The sequence below is a fragment of the Dermacentor albipictus genome, unplaced genomic scaffold, assembly GCF_038994185.2.
Source record: "Dermacentor albipictus isolate Rhodes 1998 colony unplaced genomic scaffold, USDA_Dalb.pri_finalv2 scaffold_47, whole genome shotgun sequence".
NCBI lineage: Eukaryota > Metazoa > Arthropoda > Arachnida > Ixodida > Ixodidae > Dermacentor > Dermacentor albipictus.
Genome location: NW_027225601.1, coordinates 280,793 through 298,999, shown reverse-complemented (window position 1 = coordinate 298,999; position 18,207 = coordinate 280,793). Strand labels below are relative to the sequence as shown.

General features: G+C 43.8%; 1 protein-coding gene across 1 annotated transcript in view; it reads left to right on the top strand.

Moving 5' to 3' along the window:
* The first annotated feature begins 10,236 nt into the window (after positions 1–10,236).
* LOC139052959 (glucoside xylosyltransferase 2-like) overlaps positions 10,237–18,207 on the top strand; it is a 65,752-nt gene continuing 57,781 nt past the window's right edge. Inside the window, exon 1 of the mRNA XM_070530106.1 lies at positions 10,237–10,337. The gene's annotated coding sequence lies outside the window, so the exon portion shown is untranslated. The remainder of the gene's footprint in view (positions 10,338–18,207) is intronic.

Here is an 18,207-nt window from a genome sequence, read left to right as displayed (position 1 = left end):
TGCTTTTACGTTACTTCTGTTTTTATAAACTCCCAGGACTTGAATTTTCCTCGCAATTTTACAGTGAGTCATTATTTAAGCATGCCGGTGCTTGTTCTTTCATGTCGATTGAGTTGTGCTTCAATAGCAACAAGGAAAACATGAGAAAACATCGGGAGATTAAAAACAAGTCTTTTTAATGTGCCACTATTTATTCATTGTATCGGATAATTCAACCAAATCTTGGGTTCTACAATGGTCGAATTAGGGGAATAGACGGCATTTCTTATTGCGCATCAATGCACTCGCTTGCATTCACGGTGTTAGGTATGTGCTGACTGTAACCTGGGAACCTGGCAGATATCCGAGGCCACATTCAGCAGAGGCAGCTGCGTGGAACTGCAATGCGTAGATATAGAAGTACAAAGGTAAAATGCATTTCCTTTTCTTTTTAAAAGAATAGACGCGCGTATTTTTGTTTATTTACCTCAAGAAATGCAATTATAGTATTACTGCATACGTTTAGCCAATATGTGCAACGATTGATAGGCTTTGCTGCTCGGGCTGTAGCTGCATTACGACATTGTGAACGAGAGATCAGGCGATTTTTAACTGTTTGCGACACAAGAATGCAAATATGCTGCTGGATTTAGTGAAGCCGTATCTAGCTCACATGTTCAAAAGGGCCTCTTCTACAGATTGGCGAGTGTTTCGTCCTTTGTTCAAAAAGTGTTTCGGGGCTCTTACAGTAGCGCCAAATTTAGAACAAATCTGTCAAATTTGGGCAAACATCGTTCAATGCCAAGACTGCTGCTGATTTGGTTAAAAGGACTTCCCTTTATTGGCCCAAGCTCAACATCACCATAATAACATCGGTGTCAGTTTTGCTCTACCTTTCAGAAATGTCTGGTGCATTAAGGAGGTTCAAGTAAAACTGTGACGCTAAGTACATTACCATGCCTGCTTGTTGGTGTTTCATTCCCGTACTTATCTTCTCATATCTTTGTTCTCAGCTGAATATCTTTATTCAAGTTAGCCCCTGAAACATGCACGGTATGTCCTTGTGTTATCATATGTACAACTAAATGGTTGTCATGTTGCAATAGAGGGCGCTTGCAGCATGAGCCTGTTACGCAAAACTAGTGTTGAGGTTTTGAAGATGTGAGGACTCTACCGTGTTTCCCAATTCCAAGAGTCGTTTTCAATGTTGTGCGCCTCTTGCTATCTTTTAACATTTTGAAGATGGTGTTAGAAGTCAGGAGGTCTGATAAGAGGTTGCTTATTTTTTGTGTCCCTATCTCCTTCCCTTAAGCTTCATATAGACACTCCTTTGCAACACCCTAGTGAGCACACTCCAGGGAATACTGCCACACGCGGAGTATATTAAATAGAGGCCTAAAAAGCAGTGTAACTCTACTACTGGGTTCTTCCGTATGTACCTGCCATCAAAATCAGGTTACAAGTTATAATAATAAAAAGCTAAAATGACCGATAAAATCAGAATTAATGACTGCATCACATTTACGGACGAGCTGTGGCAGGGGACATCGAGCTTCATATGTAAAGCAGGACGGCTACCGTGACTGTGGCGATGATGCTGTGAGCGACCATTGTATTGCAGTTTTTTCCAACTGGATATTTTGTCATCGTGGCACTGAATATCACAGATGCCCACAACTAAACTGCATTTCTAATTGTACAGTACATAGCATTTGCCTTGAACGAGGCCATTGGATAAATCACCAAGTAGGCGGTATTCACTTTCCATACGTGAAGGACAGAGGTGCAGCCCTCCTAAATTCATTAGTTATTTCTCTCAGGTCTTTCTTACTGTTAATGTGGTGATGAGAACAAAGCATTCCTATTTACAAAACGTAACAGTAGCATGTGCCCACGAAAACAAGCATGCTGTTCGCTGCTGCGTTACAGGAGAGAGTATTCTTTCTTTATTTTCTGTAGTATGTCTGGATTTGACTTCACCACTTTGTTATAGGCATCACATTGTTATAATGATGCCTCCTAGCCTAAACGAACAGACTATAGAGTAGCGCTGGAGGAACAGTTGGAGGCGCAACTGCTGATGAATACATGCCCAGCTACGCACTACAAATCTATGTACCAAGCTAAAAACGAGAAGAGCAAAAACAAAACGGTCTCCTTTGATACTTAGCATTACAGCATGTTTTGTTCCTCAAAATGAACAATGCCTCAGTTCTTTTCGTACACTAATACTAGTGAGGAGCCTTTTTAAGAACTAGCTGATGCTGGAGCCCCAAGATGCACAAAAAAGAAGTTTAATTCGGAGATTCTACAGTGATTAGAAGCTTCAACATGCTCCTCAAGCATACGTAATGAGAAGCAATGAGCTTATGAATCCAGTTCTTAAGGGCAATAGCTACGCGGCAATATTGGGGCAATGCCATTGGTTTGCCGAAACCCTCCATATTTTGTGTTATGAAAAGATAATTTCCTGTTCAACAAGAGCGGTTAACATGATCACGTAAGTTATCACGCATAAAAACATCAGCACTGTCATGCTAGCCGTGTTTCTTCATGTACGCAGCTCAAGATACCTTCGCAAAAGCTCTCAAATAAATATCCTTCATTGGAGCGAACGCTTAAATGGCCTCGTATATGTTCATTGCTAAGCACACGAAATGGATGAAGATGGCCTATAAATATGCGAGGTTGCTATAGGCTCATGTCAATAGAATGATTGCGCCCAGCTCAACAAGCAGCGGCTGGAATTAATAAACTGCAGGTAAAAGAAAATTTTCGTTAAAAAAACATTCGCGCGAGAGTAGCTAAAAGAAAGTTAAGTTGCGTCCCTATGCAAACGAGCTAGCCCGCCACTGAAGGCCAGTTTGAATGCTTAATACAGCGCAGCGCAAATTTAGAAGGCTGAAGTACTATTATTACCACTTGGTTAAAATGCCTGTCTAAACAGCTTAGTACAAGCGGCCCCTTCGGGAGATTACTGCGGCTGCTCTTCTCGTAAAACAAGCAGTCTGAAGGTGCTGCGCATAGTGTTGCACGTTCGCTAGTGCGCAAGGTCAAATATGCAACCAAGCATTAGCAGGCTTGCTTCACATAGTGTACTGCAGTAGTTACAACCTCCCTTCTGAAGCTGAAATACGGAACTAAAACGAGCACTGAAAATGAACATGCCAACCCACAAACATAGTTAAAGCCAACATTAAAAGAGTGCCGCAAGTTTGTCAGCAAGCTGCATCTTCAGCTTCTGTAATATTTGCAACTTTGTTCCCTTATTTTTAGTTGAACAGCAGAAATAGGCAAGAATTAAGAAGAAACAAAGAGCACACTCAGTTCTTTCATCAGTGCAGAGCATGACATCCCATTTTTTTCTTCTAAGACCCATCTTAAACAGACTGCTCACCTTGTATGAATCATCACTAAAGAGAGCACGTCTAAAAATGTATCAAGTACTTATGGCGCAATACAGTGACTCGCATTATTCTACATTGGTGCGAATAAACATATGTTTTTAAACATGATACTACATATTGCTTTGAAAGTACAAATGCAGGGCAAAAATTTGAAGTAGTTACAGAATTCTCTAATTATCAACGAGGCTGCATAATTGACGTGATTCTGTGTTTGTATGTTCTGTTTTCGTGACAATTTCGTGCCTTCATCTGCGCTTCAAAACAATAGGAAAGATTATCATAAGAGGAAAACGCAAGGACAGGTAGGTCGCTGGACTTCAACTGATTGTAGTACGTGAAAGGGTGCAGATATATAGAGATGCACTAATGATGCACATGGTTGAAGGACATATCAAAGATTCATGACAGACCACTTTTAACACAGTTAATTACAGTATTTCATTGATACTGCAATAGAAGTTGCGTCGACTCATTAATTGTTTTCTTTTTGAACGCAAAAAGTTTGAAGAATCAGGTGGCACTTTTCATCTTTCTACTTGCCCATAGCAGGTGTGCCGTTAAATATGGGTGTGCAATATGGGTGTGCCCTATGGTGTTAGGCTGCTGAGCACGAGGTCGCGGGATCGAATCCCGGCCACGGCGGCCGCATTTCTATGGCGGCGAAATGCGAAAACACTCGTGTACTTAGATTTAGGTGCACGTTAAAGAACCCCAGGTGGTCGAAATTTCCGGAGTCCTCCACTACGGCGTGCCTCATAATGAGAAAGTGGTTTTGGCACGTAAAACCTCATAATTTAATATAGGTGTGCCGCTAAGTGACGGGACCCTGCAGGAGCCGGGACTGGCAGATAGTACTAGCTCAATTTGTCATTAATTCAACGACCGGTCTGGTCAATGTAACATGTGCCACATGACTGGGAATGTAGTAAATGACTCCAGTACTACACGAAACGAAAGTACTTGCTGACATATTTGTGCATATAGGACCTTTGTACCCTTGGTCGTTCGCTGCTGAGCACATGCGAACAAGCTTATCCGGCACTGCAAGCGGCAGATGTACACCACGCTTGGTCGCCTTACTATTGAAGCGGTGCTACGGGTGGTGCACATCAGGCACAACAAATGGTCGTTTATTCGACCGAGTCCTGGCACCCCTTGCTTTTTATCATGTGCGTTTGACCTCTTTGGACAGGCCTTCTAGCGCAGAGGAGATCCTCTACTGCTGTCGCGAACCCGCCTTGCAAAGACGTTGGTCTTGCTCTTAGACGCTCATTGCCAGCCTGTGTTTGCACTACTTATTGGGGGCTGAGCGCAAGCAGGTGGTAGCTACACCAAACTTAACCACTATTCAATGAGCAAAATTACAATATAGGTTGAACTTTTTCCACCTCTGCTGACACTTCGAACAAACGTATTCTCCGAGGGAAAGGCTGAGGTCAGGCAACTACAGGCAGTTGTCATCGGGTATCTCATGAGTAAAAGTGAGATGTGGTCCTGATCATTCGAATACCTCAACAACACTATTGTAGATTTTCTGAAAACTAGATTTTCTCAGAGCTGTGATAAACGATAGCAATGAATCTTACCCCATATCTTGGCTGACCTTCACTGGTTCATCTGTTAAAAGCTGCCTTATCACGCTTCGCTTTTGTCTTTCGACTACCTTTATTCCATTTAATGGGGTATCCTTTCTGCAAAATAATGGTCTCATTTTTGGCCCACGTTGCGCTGTTTCTATGATCTGTGTTTATCTCAATGTGATAAGTGCATACAATCACTGAGTGATCAACGAAAAGTGCTAGGAATTTTTTTAATATGTCGACGACAAATAGGTTGTTTCCAAAGCGAAGGCTCCTTGGTTGATAGAGACAGTTCGCATAGTGTAGTTGAGATATTCGATAAATCTGCACCAACTTTCAATTTTACTCATGAGATGCTTGTTGACGATCGCCTGCAACTCCTCCACCTTAGTCTATCCTTCGGAAAACGCGTTTGCTATCAACCAATATCAAAAAAGCACACCTTAATTACAATTTCGCTCTCTCAAACATGGTTACGCATGGCATAGCTGCCAACTGCTTGCGCTCAGCCCTCATTAAGGCGTTCGAATACCGGCTTAAGAAGAGCAAGCCCAATGTCTAAGCAAGGCGAGCTTTTCCTAACAGATCATCGCCTCGGTGCTAGAAGGTCCCCCTCGAAAAGTTCGAGTGCGGAGGATGGAAAGCTAAAGGCACGCGGACTCGGCCAAACAAATGCTGGCTTTTGTCGCTTATGTACACCACCTGTTGCACCACTTCAAATGCGCGGCCGCCAAGTGTGGTGTGCCTGTTCTGTTTTGAGCGCTGAAAAGCTGGCCACATGGGCCGAGTATTTAACGACCGAAGGCCCACATGTCCTGCCTGCATAAAGAGGCGCACTACCCCTTCGTTGGGAGTAGTACAGGGCCGTTTACTGCATCCTTCTGTCATGCGGCAAAAGCTACATATGCCCGACCGGTCATTGCGAAAAATACAGATGGAGCGCACCGTGTAAAAGTCCGGGAGCTAGCCGGATCTGATCACATGGCGGATCATAGCAAACGGTGTCCTCCCGCCAGTACACCTATATATATATATATATATATATATATATATATATATATATAGAGAGAGAGAGAGAGAGAGAGAGAGATTCTCATATATGTATATATATATATATATATATATATATATATATATATATATATATATATATATATATATATAACACCATACATTCTATAGGATGGTAAAAGGACGAAAATTGCCGTCTACTTCACATAGCTTTTGACATTGAAAAAGAAAACAATACATGTGTCAGTATAACTTCTATACCACTGTCAATGAAAACACGTGACCACCTGTAGCAATAATTTTTGGTCATGCATCTTTATAGGTGGCTTCAAGCATGCGCTACAATTCATGTTCAGCGATCTGCTGGCGCATTATCATTGAATTTATCTGTTTAGCCACTCGTTTTCATGTAGAAGAATGAGTTGAGGGCCAGTGTCCTACCTGTCCTTTCATCTTTCCTCTTCATTTGCCCCACTTCTTTTCAGTGCTGAAAGTCCATGAAACGCCATTTTCAAGCTAGCCGAGCTGTTTGCTTTAAGGACCACTCTTCGTCAGTATTTTATTTATGGACCACTTGCATGCATCCCCTCAATTCCATATATCACATCGGGGCAGCTCTTCATTTAGGCTTTCTGTTAGGTTTGCATGCATGTGTACTCCTTTTACGGTTCAGGGGCTTTGGAAAATACGCTCATTCATGAAAATGTGCCGGAAGCTTTCCAAATCAACCAGCTCATCAACTTTCACTGTATCTGCGAATCCGGCTGCAATACTCAGAGTTTGTTTCGGCAGATGCAAGAAGGAAAATGCAAAAGTGAAACCCAAGGGCATGCGCTCATTAGTCCAACATTTAGGAAGCACTTATTTATCCACAAATACGAAATAGCAATCCTGAAAAGAGCTCCTCCTATAAGGTCAAGATGTAATACCACGCAGTTGGCCTTCAACAAATCACTACTTGAAATGGTTAATCCGTACCTGTCAGTCATTGCTGTAACCAGTGGCTACATTGAGTATGCGGAACTTCATCTAAGAACAAGCTTGTGTAGAGACAGACAAGTCATGAGAGAAACTACAGATGCTTGCATAAAGGTAACAGTCAAAAAATACGTAGATCGCTTAATAATACCCTGCCCACAAGGCCTTCATTTTATTTTTTTACTTTAACCTATCCTTCCGAATAACGTAAGGTCACTAGTTCGTGCTTGTTTTGTGTATTTTTTCTTTCATTCTAGCTTATTTTTGTGCGGAGTTTTCACTAAGGCATTATCAATTCTTGCAACATCTGTTGCGTCATATCCTTTTTCCTCTTTGTTGCACCCACCAGCCGCTGCAACTTTCACATTTTGTTTTCTCTAGCAGCTGCTGTAGCATTGTAGTCATGCCATCATAGGCATACGCAGAGATTTTGCTAGAGGGGCCCAACTACACTGCAGCACCTGATCACCCCTATTTAGTTTCATTTCCGCAAGCTATTCACGCAGGGACATTTAAAGCATATGCAGTCACAACTAAAAAATGTCATAGAAATAAATATTTTCCCTATATTCAGTAATCGTTTACCACACTTCGAATTGTTATGCGATCTTGCTGTTGTACGATGCTCGGTCGACAGCTCACTTTAAGCAGTCTCTTATCATATATCAAGCACTACGATGCGAATGGTGCAAGCAAACTTTATTACTGACACTCTCTCTTGCCCTAGAGATTCTCAAAACATTGGCTGTCGTGCATTGATAAATATGTTGGTTTCACAGTGGGACATTATTCGAATCAGCGAAGCACCGATCAATGGGTGCCGAAAGGTCGTGGAAATAAAGACTGGCGAGCAAGGCCGGTATTGCCAGCCACTCGAGCAAGCAGCTGAATGTCGTTAAAGCCAGGTTTAGAGGTTGCCGGGCCTTCACCATGACAGTGAAGGCCCGGCAGCTTTTTGTAAGAATCCGAGTCGTCGGTGTGACCGCGACGCCCCGACAGCTTTTTGTAGGTACCCCTATGTATTCTCTGCCCCGCGCATGTATTCAGAAGCTTAGTAAGAAAGCAGGGGTGCGAATACTTCGAAATATGTGGTGTGTTTGCGAACGAACAATAGAGACCTGCCGTAGACTAAAGAGTGTGCGTGTGTGGTGCAATATAAGTGCGCAAGCTATAGCAGCAGGGGCGAGTCACCCGTTCCCTCGCCCCTAAGCAAAAGGGGCGCGGTCAAGACCTTGGGAGGAGCCCGGCATTCAATTGGGTGAACTTGATCGGATCGTCACCAATATCTGCCGTTCCCATACACAGGGAGCGTGGCAATGGAGAAGCTATTTAAACGAAGGTTTTAGATCGAGGTAAGCAGCCTAGAAGCTGAGCCTACAATCTTTTAGAATACTTTTAGAAACGATGGAACCCAGCCTTTAATACGCTAACTCCAGGTGTCTGTCTGCGTCTGTCTACTTCTCTCCTGGTGTTTGCGTCTTGAAGCCTGGGTTCCATCATCGCTATTACAACTTGGGCTGCGAAAAACAATCAAGGTCGACTTTGGATGCAGCGCAGTTGAGATACGCTATCGGTCTGCAATCCGCGTTCCAGGTCAGTTTCCAGCACCTTGCAAGGAACACCGACAGCGGCCGCGCAGCGCTTAGAGATGCTGCATTTCTGGCTCCACCAGCTTCGACCTACCCCTCCCCCCCCCCCCCCCCACGTATCGCCCGCGGGCAGCCTGTTTTTAGTTTCCCCACAAAATCACAACCACGCGAGCCTTTCTGCGGCTTCACTCTATCAAGCTACCTTCGACTCCTTCCTATGAAGGCCCCTTTCGTGTGGTTTCGCGTTTAGGGAATGCCTTGAAGTTTGACGTTCGCGGCAAGGAGACAGTCTCGTGCGACCACGTGAAACTAGCCTATCTTGAACATTCATTCTTCATTCCCTCCGCGATTCCCACCTAAACCTCCGGCGTAACGCGGGGGGGCGGGGGGGGGGGCAGGTCACGTAGCGGCCGCCAGACACTTCGCGTTGCTTCGCTGTGGGGGTCATTGCCTCCTGCTGTTTCTCGATGAACATGCTTTTACTCTTGCATAAATCCAGTCGACTCCATTCTCAACCTATCAACACGTTTATTCCTTGCCTCCGTTACACCGAGCTTCCAACCAGGTTAATGGCGGCCTTTGTAATCAATTACGGATGGAAATGCTCTTGGTCGTTTCAGGGCATTTTACGAGTGGTAAACATTTTAGCCCACTGCCCGGGCGCAAACACTGAAGCCACTAAGGTCAAGTTTAATAAGCACACAGGGAACCCTATGGCAAATTGCTTCCCCAAGATAAATGCATGTGCATTAAATGCAGCTTCTGGCTCTTCTATATTCGTGTGTAGATGTAAGCATGAAATGGCTACCGGCAAAGCATTTGGTTGGAGATGACACTAGCCACCATTATAAAGGGGGTGTAGTGCATGTTAGCAACGGCACACCAAACCGCACCACGCCATACTAGGATCTTGTCCATACGGACGCTATAGTTATCTGTCACAGACAAAACCTCATTCCAAGTCTCATTTCGGGCAGATAACCATCGGCGTTGCGCTAGATGCTGCCGGCTAGGACATTGCCAAAGGTACCGCGGGACTCACGGACATTGAACGGACGTGCGGACTCACGCACATTCGGCATTGAAAACAGCAAAGGAAACCCTGTATCAGCACCAGAAGGTAATACTCATGTGTATAGTGGCCTGTATCAGCCATTTGAATGTCGCTATTTAAAATGACTAATAACTCTTCATCGTACTAAAAGTCACAGGTTCAGGAATACTGTGAACAAACCTTAGCAAGAACTCCGAAGCAATATTTTTAAATACGTAAGCATTTCCGTAGTTACCCAACGAGAGAACTATCTGTCCGTCTCTTCTTGGCGTAAGACGATTGTTTTTAAGGAACAGCCAGCCAGCTGAGGAAGTAGAAGACGGGGACGATCGCGCGAACAGTGGCACGAGCGCGCCTCTGTGACCACGTGACGAGTGCAATCAGACACGCACCGAAATTATGGAGTAACCCCAGCTTTCGATCGTAACGTCATAATCGCAGTTTGCGCCGCCACCTGCAGCAGTTGGCTGGCCTCATCAGTTGACCTTGCGCCGCCATCCGACGCAGTGCTGTAGCCGCAGCGCTCTCGCATTTATCATAATGGCACCAAGATGACCGCATCGGCTTAGTGAAGAAGAACAGAAACGAAGGAATGCAAAGTACCAGCGCCATACAGATTAGGCAAGAAACAAATGAACGACACTGAACAGACCGGGGAACTGGCGCAAAACGCTGCCGAGCGCATCAAACAAGAGGAAAGATGCCGTGCCAACGCCGTCTGTTCTTGTGCAGGTCTCATGTAAGAGTTCGGTGTTGAAACCACGCTTCACCGTTTGGCGATTCTTTCACGGTCATTCTCGCAATTATAGCAAACATACCATCGCATGACCACTCAACACCGTGTTGTTGCTACGAAATGCTTACGCATCATTCAGATAGCTGCCTGAGCAAATTCTGCGTACAACTTTTAACATGTGTGGGCAGGAAGCAGCGTATATAAGGTGGTCCTGTACAAAGGTTAGGGCGTCTAGGGTCGCAATTTATTAGGTTTTGACTGGTCGCCCAGATTATGTCGTTTTGTTCTCGCGACGATGCCCGTGTTTTCTCGTTCCATTGTTGTTTTGAGTGCCTAGATAACGGCTAAAGATTCTGGCTCAAGGTATCCTCAAGGTCACCCATAGCGGTACCTAAAAGAATTTCATGCTTAAAATCCTATACCATTTGCTTCAAAGCGTTCTTTGACAATTACACGTTGTGTTTCCCCATGCACTGAAGGAGCCCTGTCTTACACAAAGTTTGTTTTTTGCCAAAGTAGGGGAAGGCTATGGGTTATTCGCTGGCGAAATTCGATTTGTTTCGTTTATTTACTGCCTGCTCAGCAAAGTACGTATTCGTGGGCTCCTAACAGTGTCTGGCTCATTATCATCATCAGCAGCCTATTTTATTTTCAGTGCCGCATGAAGGCCTGTCCCTGAGATCTTCATGCAACCCTGGCCTACCCCAACTGAGTCCAACTAGCCCCCGCGAATTTCCTTCTTTCATTGCTCCAACTACTCTACTGCCGTCTTCTACTGCTTTTCCCTTCTCTTGGTACCCATTCTGTAACCCTAAAGCTACAATGGTTATCTAACCTGCGCATTAAATGACATGCCCAGCTCCATGCTTTCATCTTATTGTGGATTAGGATATCGGCTGTACCCGTTTGTTCTCATTGCCAAACCGCTCTCTTTCTGTCTCATAACGTCATGCCTAGGATTCTTCGTTCCATCGCTCTTTGCGTGGTCCTTAACTTGTTGTCATGCTTCTTTGTCAGTCTAGAAATATTTGCCCCATAGGTCAGCACCAGTAAAATGCATTTATTGTACATTTTCCTTTACAATAATAGTGGTAAGCTTCCAGAAGTTGAATATGTCTGCCATAAGCTATCCAACCCGTCTTCATTCTATGAATTTCCATCTCAAGATCTGAGCTCCTTGTGATTAATTAACTTAGGTAAACGCCCTACAATACAGACTCTAGAAGCTTACTGGTGATCATGAACTCTTGTTTCCTTGCCTGCTATTCATCATTATCTTTGTCTTCAAATTAATTTTCAACCCCACTCTTACACTCTCTCTATTAAGGGCCTCAATGATTTGATATAACTTCTATGTAGTGTTGTTGAATAGAACAATGTCGTTGGCAAATCGAAGGTTGCTGAGATATTCGCCATCGGTGCTTCCTCCTAAGCATCACCAGTTTAATAGCTTGAATACTTCGAAGCACGCCGTGAATAGCATTGGAAAGATTTCGCTAGAATAGGAGCTTGGGCTTGTTGGTTTTCCATCCTGCGAGACAAGAAGACACCACAAGCGCTGACTTTCAACAACGTCTATTCCGAAAGAAACACGGCTTCTTATAAGCATTGCCCACACGTGTCGCAGTCACGTGATCGCACATCATGTGAAACATGCACTTTTTTTCTCTTTTTTGCACTCAAGATAGATGTTGCACGTGCAAAAGCTCAAGTTCTTTTTTTGTCAGTAACAAGGATGGCGTGCTAACGCATTCGTCACGAAGTCTGGTAATTTTCTCCCGTAATCTATCTATCTTGGCAAGAAAGAAATCGCTAAGTGCTTTCTTTCTTGCCACTTAGCGATTTGTTTCTTGCCAAGAAAGATAGCTAGATTACTTCAGAACGCCCTAACCAGAACAAACGTCCGGGGAGTCTTTCGGTATGTTGACGATTACTTTGTTCTATGTGATGGCTCTGGCACAAATTCAGATGACGCAGTTTCGGAGGCAGTAACATGCTTTAGTCATGCGCTTCAGCCGCTCGTTGTTACCCACGAGCTCCCCACGCAAGGGTCTTTAAGATTACTTGATCTCTGACTCGAGCTCTCCAAAGGGAAGGTCTGCTGGCCCTATGAACACAGAGGCGACAAGGCGCCACTGCCATTCGAATAAGCGCATTCAAAACTAGTGAAGAGAGCAATTGCAAACCTTTGTCTAACAAATGCGCTCAAAAAATCATGCATGCACGCAATGGAACAAAGTTTTCGTCGGCAGGTTGACCGGCTCACTAGGGCTGGTTACCCGTCGCACCTTCTTGTGTCCATTGCGGAAAAAATGATCAAGAACCTAAAGCTCGAGGGTGCCCATGGCGAGCCAAGTGGCGAGAAGCCAAAAATGAAAGAAAAGTGGCGGACCGTGGCTCTCCCATACGTGCACAACTTATCTCACCGCTTGAAAAAGATTGGCCGCAAAGCTGGAGTTGATGTAGTGCTTACTGCCCCGAAAAAACTAAAAAAGCCTCTGCCGACGCGTCAATGCTGAAGAGCCGATAAACCAGGAAGGGTGCACGATTAATCACCAGAATCGTTTTGTGGAGTGCACAGAAGCCGTGGTGTATTCAATACCTCTGAAATGTGGAAAAAGGTATATAGGGCAAACTTCTAAATGCACAGACGAAAGACTAATGGAACACAAACTTAGCGTTGAGCAGGCAAACAGGAATCAAGGCATACATATCAGGGATTGCGCCTCAAAAGATTGCGCCGCAGAATTCAGAGGCTGTAAAGTGCCGAAGAAACACAATGACCAGCTGGTCCGGGAGATAATTCAGGGAGCCGAGATTACCAGACTTGGTGACCAATGCGTTAGGACGCCATCCTTGTTACTGACAAAAAAAGAACTTGAGCTTTTGCACGTGCAACTACTATCTTGAGTGCAAAAAAGAGAAAAAAAGTGCATGTTTCACATGATATGCGATCACGTGACTGCGACACGTGTGGGCAATGGTTATAAGAAGCCGTGCTTCTTTTGGAGTAGACGTTGTTGAAAGTCAACGCTTGTGGTGTCCTCTTGCCTCGTCTCTTGTCAACATTTTGCGCTGTTACTAGCAGGACTGGAAAGATTGATGCAGCAGCTCTGCGGAAACCCGCAAGGTGGAGAGAAGTAATGAATATAGGGAAAATCAGACATCCGCCCGTTCGTAGCAATTGCATTGCTACGGACGGGTGGATGTCTATTTTTCCCTTTATTCATTGGAAAGATTGTCATCTTATCTGATCCCTTTCTTTATAGATATCTTCTTACCTTTCTTGCGGAGAATTAAGGTAACTGTGGAGTCTCTGTAGATACTTTCGAAGATATTTAAGTAAGCGGTCTGTACTCTTTTATTAGGTAATGCCTCTATGGCTGCTGGAATTTCTACTCAATCAAATGCCTTTTCGTAATCTACGAAAGCCGTATGGAAAAGCTGATTGTACTCTGCGGATTTCTCGATTACCTGGTTATTGACATCGATGTGATCCATTGTATACTATTTCTCTCTGATGCCAGCCTGTTCCCTTGGTTTGCTAAAGTCCAGTGTTGCCTTTATTCTATTGCAAATAATCTTGGTGAATAATTTATATAATACTAGGAGTAAGCTAATCGGCCTACAATTTTTCAATTCTTTAACGTCTCCCGTTTTGTGCATGAGTATAATGTTTGCATTGTTGCAGTTTTCTTGGACTGTTGTAGTCGATAGACACTTCGTATAGACAGCCGCCCGTTTTGCAAGCTTATGTCTCATTGATGTTTGATTAAAACGACTGGTATTCTATCCTCTCCTGCCACTTCCCCATTTCATGTCTTGCAAGGCCCTTCCGACCTTATCGCTATTTATAAGAGGCGTTTCTGTATCCTATTCATTACTGTATCAAATGGAGGCATCTTGAGACCTTTGGGTACTGAACAGGTCAGTACAGATTTTCCGTAGCTTTTACTATATCTTCAAATTGCTGATGACATTACCCTGCTTATCTTTCAGTGTATACATTTTGGTTTGTCCTAAGCCAAGTTTCCTTCTCACTGATTTCAGGCTGCGTCAGTTTTTTACGGCTTCGTCAGTCTTTCTCACGTTATAATTTCAAATATGGCTTGTTTTCGATTTGTTGATCAGTTTTGGCAGTACTGCGAATTCTATCCTCTCCCTTGAGTTATAAACTTTCATTATTTGCCGTTTCTTTATTATGTCCTTTCTTCCTCGGGAGAGCTTGTCTACTGGTTATCTTGGTGCCTTGCCTCCCCCATCAGCTACTGCCTCTGAAACCAGCTTAGCTATGGTTTCATTCATTGCCTCTATCTCTTCTTCATCTCTCTAAGGCTGCATATTTGTTTGCAACTAACAGTCGGTTTTGTCTGCTTTTACCATTAATGCCTCTAGGTTAGCCTGTTTCTTCTTGACCAATTTTACTCTTTCTCTCTGCAAAGAGAGGTGAATCCTAATCTTTACTAACCTATGATCACTGCAGCCTTTAGCCGACTTAAAACTTTTGTATCATGCACTACGCTGGGATCGGCAGGAAGTATGAAATCAATTTGTGGTTTCATCATTACGGCTTTTCCAGGTCCGCTTTCTGTTGCTACGCTTCCTGAAAAATGTGTTCATTATTCGAAGCTTATTCCTTTTTTTTTAATTCAACCAGCATCCCTCTTCTAGCGTTCCTAGAATCAACGCCGTAGTTGCCAATCGCTTGTTCCCCAGCCTGCTTTTTCGGCACTTTTGCATTGAAATCGCCCACTACTACAGCATTCTGAGTTTGCATTTTTCACATCCCTAATTCAGCATCTTCATAAAACTGATCTACTTCCTCATCATCATGACTGGATCTTGGAGCGTAGCCTTGTACTACCCTTATTCTATGTCTCTTATCAGGTTGATTACGACTACTGCTACCCTCTCAATAATGCTGTAGAATTCGTCAATGTTCACCGCTATGTCACGATGCTTTAGGAATCCTTCGCTGTAATGCTTCTTATATGGGAGGCCTGTAGAGTCGAGGATATGGCCGTTATTCAGAACTATATAAGCCATATTTGACCTCACATTGGCTTAATTGGAACTGCGCAAAGGGGGAAAGTGCTTCTTGATGGAAACTATTTCTCTGTGTAACTTTCATACTTGCATACGCTTTGATCACAAATGAGGTAGAGGTTTCACTGTGATGTTGGCGCTTGAGAGCCAACGGCAACGGTTTTTTCATGAAAGCGCAGTACCAGTTTCACTTCATAAAAAGATGCGAGCGTCATCACTATACGACGACAATAGCTGAGAGGCTCCGCGTTGAACGCGCACGTTTCTACAGCACGCTCGCGTTTTTTTTTATGGGGTTTTACGTGCCAAAGCCACTTTCTGATTATGAGGCACGCCGTAGTGGAGGACTCCGGAAATTTCGACCACCGAAGGTTCTTTAACGTGGACCTAAATTAAGTACACGTGTGTTTTCGCACTTCGCCCCCATCGAAATGCGGCCGCCGGGGCCGGGATAACATCCCGCGAGCTCGCGTTATTCAGGCAACTATGACACGCACCTTGCGATCGGCCATCATGGTATTAAAATGAATAAATTATGAGGGGGCACAAGCTGGACACATGGCAGTCGATTGGGTACACGCAAGTACACACATACGCCCTTCGAGCCGCGCAAGCAGATCCGACTTGTTGAATCGTTAGCTACGCAGTGCTGCACACAAGCAAGCGCATCGCCTTTGGCGGGAACCAGCGAAGCCTTCATCGCAGCACTTTCACACCGGGAAGTGTCTTTAAAAAGGCAAGTGAAAGTCTGATCAATACAATAGGAAAGAATCGTGAAGTGAGTTGATCTGTGCAAGCAGGGACAGTGTTTTTTGTCTACGAGTACAGTGCATGGCAGTGGACGACATAACATTCAAAGAAAACTCTGGCATGTATATAAGCATCGTGTACACTAACTATGCATTATTCATGCGACAAGGAATTCAGATTTTTGTGCTAGTACTCGACACTAAAAGGAATTCGTCCATCAAACTAGCCTCAAAAGCTTTCTTCTAGCAGGACGCAGGCAGCCAACCCGGTGCCTCAAAACAAGCACGCAGTTACACGCTGAAAAAGCACAAAAAACGTTTGCTTCCGCCAATTTCATAGCGTCGCTGCTAGCAATATTCAAGCCTTAACTGTGGTAAAAATTCATGCGCAAACACCCAACAACAATTTTTAATGTCTGACCTATTGTAACTCTACGGGTGGCTGCCGAGCGAACGGCTCAACTGCGAGGTCGAGCTACGAGAGAAGGAGCGAGCTGCGAGAAGGCCAGGAGAAGGAGAGGCCGGGGGAGGAGGAATGTCACTACTTTTAAGTTTTATTCACGGACCTTACGCAGCTAGAGCAGCGCGGATGATGACCTTGGTTACAACAAGGCCGACGGCGACGCGAAACGCGAGAATTGGCGCCAAAGAGCTGCGCACTAAATTAATGGAAAAACTCCACTGGAGTTGTGTAAGCATGTGTGAGCAAGTCTGCCCCCATGATACAAGCTGACACCTCCAAATTTAGCTTGTTTCAAATGCCCGCGTCTAGCCCACTGTATGGCTGAATCTGTGGTTCCCACTGTTCGTCTACTAGTGTCTTTCGCTTTCGAAAGTCACTTAGCCGCAGGAACCTGCTCAGAGCTGCCACGCCCAAGGTGCCGCACACTTCACTAACTACAGCACGCACTACTGCACAGTACACGGGGGCAATTTAGAATTTAGACCCCATTGAAATATAGCCTCGAAAATGTCCTGTGGAATATCCTGTGAATAATTAGTCTGTGCAATATAAAATTTCTGAAATATCCATAGACTCTAGAACAAATGTTTTTTGCTGTACATAGGCTTACCTCGCGGAACGTGATATACATTGTGTTTTGTCACTCATTTATTTAACTGCATTTTATGGCCCCACATGGCTGCCAACTGCTAAATGAATGAAATAATCGTCATCATTCATTATTTACTATTTTCTTTGTACCAATGCATCCAAAGTGCCTTCAATAGGCATGCCAAGGAGATAGGGGGAGGTAATAATAAAGAAAATAATTCACAAACATAACACAGGCTACGCAGGACACCACATGTTCACGTTTAAACTAGTGCAAAACACCAGTTAAATGGCATCTGGCAGGAACTTCACAAACACACCATTTGATGTTATCTTTTAACGTCGCTCGGTAAAAGATTCCCGTCTCAAGTAGTTTAAAAAATAGACTTACTCCAAAGTTCGGTTTCAAAGGTACTTTATTTCGATTTAAGGCCACGGCGGACTCTCAAAAGCACGTAGTGAAGGCATGGTATATATTTCTTGCGATCAATACCATTTCTTTTTACAAATTATGAGGAAACAACATTAAGTCTCTTTTTACGACTTTTCTGCAGCACGTGTCCTACCCTATCTTCTTTTTTACAATCGTTACAATAATTTGTTTGTATATTTCCCAAATAGAAACCACACTTATTTATTATGCATCTTTTTCATTTTTTCTGCGTACGCTATGGTCCATGGATCCTACACCATGCTGGTGCATTCAAGTATTCATGAAGCGTTAGTCACATAAAGTAAATCATTTGCTTTTATGGAAAAGTGCATTGCATTTCTTTTCGTAAATCCTAGAACAAAATGCGCTTTGGCAGTAATAAGATCAATAGGAGGTTTCCAAGATAAATTGGTGGAGAAATACACTCCCAAATTTATAAATTACGAAACAGACTATTGCTGCGTCCCTTTATTATGTTTATTATACCCAAGCAGATATCTTTTTTTTTTCTTGAGAAAAACACGTGAGCACAGTTCTTTTCTTCTACGCTAATGTCAATATGCAAAGTTGTGTATCGAGCTTTTAGAATTA